The sequence below is a fragment of the Otolemur garnettii genome, unplaced genomic scaffold, assembly GCF_000181295.1.
Source record: "Otolemur garnettii isolate 467f Iridium unplaced genomic scaffold, OtoGar3 scaffold00219, whole genome shotgun sequence".
Classification (NCBI taxonomy): Eukaryota; Metazoa; Chordata; class Mammalia; order Primates; family Galagidae; genus Otolemur; species Otolemur garnettii.
Window position 1 is genome coordinate 442,112 of NW_003852614.1, and position 2,119 is coordinate 444,230.

General features: G+C 43.2%; 1 protein-coding gene and 1 pseudogene across 1 annotated transcript in view; one reads left to right on the forward strand and one right to left on the reverse strand.

The window, feature by feature from the left end:
* Window positions 1–2,119, reverse strand: part of TAF1 (TATA-box binding protein associated factor 1) — a 119,365-nt gene that overhangs the window by 95,406 nt on the left and 21,840 nt on the right. The window lies entirely within an intron of this gene.
* LOC111722157 lies at window positions 1,747–1,846 on the forward strand (annotated as a pseudogene).

Sequence of the window (2,119 nt, forward strand, 5' to 3'; positions counted from 1 at the left end):
AAAAAAAAAAAAAAAAAAAAGTCATAGACAAAAATATTCGCTGTAACATTATTTATATTACTCAAAATTGAACCAGCCTAAATGCTTAATAAGGAACAATTAAATGAAGAATGGTAATAAATAGGGGCGGCACCTGTATGTAGCTCAGTGAGCAGGGCACTGGCCCCATATAACAAGGGTAGCACGTTCAACCTGGCTCCACAACAAAAAAATAGCTGGGCATTGTGGCAGGCGTCAGTAGTCCCAGCTACTTGGGAGGCTAAGGAAAAGAGAATCGCCTAAGCCCAAGAGCTGGAGGTTGCTGTGAGCTGTGACACCACAGCACTCTACTGATGGCAACAAAGTGAGACTCTGTTTCTTAAAAAAAAATAAAGAGCTGCGCCTGTGGCTCGGTGGATAGGGCACTGGCCCCATATACCAAGGGTGGCAGGTTCAAACCTGGCCCCAGCTGAACTGCAACAAAAAAATAGCTGGGCGTTGTGGCGGGTGCCTGTAGTCCCAGATACTTGGGGGGCTGAGACAAGAGAAACGCCTAAGCCCAGGAGTTGGAGGTTGCTGTGAGCTGTGTGACACCATGGCACTCTACCCAGGGGGACAGCTTGAGACTCTGTCTCAAAAAAATAAATAAATAATAAAATAAAATAAATAATGGTAATAAATGGTATGGTAAAATATAAAAAAGAAACCAATGTCATAAACATATATAGTAAATGGTAATAAAGCATATTAATAGGCTGGACATGGTGGCTCACACCTGTAATCCTAGCACTCTGGGAGGTCAAAGCAGGAGTATCCTTTGAGCTCAGGTATTCAAGACAAGCCGGTGCAAGAGTGACACACCGTTTCTACCAAAGTTAGAAAAATTAGCTGGAAGTGATGCCATGTGCCTGTAGTCCCAGCTTCTCGAGAGACTGAGGCAGGAGGACTGCTTGAGCCCAGGAGATTGAGGATGCTCAGAACTGGGCAGATTGCCATCGCGCTCTACCCTCAGCAACAGAATTTTAAGACTTTGTCTCAAAAAAAGAAAATAGACAAATTTGTTTTTCCTCCAAATTATAAAACTAATCTAGATTAGGCTCGGTGCCTGTAGCTCAAGTGGCCAGGGCACGAGTCACATAAACCGAAGCTGGTGAGTCTGAATCCAGCCTGGGCCCACCAAACAACAATGACAACTACAACCAAAAATAGCCAGGCATTGTGGTGGGCACCTGTGGTCCCCTAGCTACTTGGGAGGCTGAGGCAAGAGAATCACTTAAGCTCAGGAGTTTGAGGTTGCTATGAGCTGTAACGCCCCGGCACTCTACCCAGGGTGACAGCTTGAGACTGTCTCAAAAAAAAAAAAAAAATTAATCTAGGTTAACTGAAGAAAATTTAATAGAAATGCACAAAGAATAAACTGCAGCTATGCTCTTACAAATCGTAAATAACCACCATGACCCTTTAGTGTTTAGCTTTCCATGTTTACATAAAACATAAAAATGTTTTTTTATTTGCGCAAATGATATATCATCAAATATGAGATCAGACAATCAGGTTCATGAAATCATCCTCAAGAAAGTGCTACATACCTCACTGCTGAGTATCACTATAGTGTCACCTCTGAAGTACTCCTCTTGGGAAGCTATACACCAATGCCAGCGCCTAGTCCACCCTTCATAACATTTTTTCCAAGACAATTTGTGAGCTTATTTGTCTGACCTCATATGTTTGATATCTTTTTTTCCGTTTAAAATTAGTTTCCTATGCTTGCTGTAGCAGCACATATACTAAAATTAGAACAATACAGAGATTGGCATAGCCCCCGCACAAGGATGACATGCAAATTCGTGAAACGCTCCATATTTTTGTTGCTACTGATGTTCTTGGGTGCAGAAATGGAGACTTCAGTAAGTGAAGTGACTCACTCAATTGAATTATCTTTGGGCTACACATTCCTATTAAAAAGCTTCACATCCCTAATCAAAAAGCTAGTGCTGGCTTGGCGCCTATGGCTCAAGTGGCTAAGGCGCCAGCCACATACACCTAAGGTGGCGGGTTCGAATCCAGCCCAGGCCCGCCAAACAACAATGACAGCAGCGACCAAAATATAGCCAGGCGTTGTGGCAGGTGCCTGTGGTCC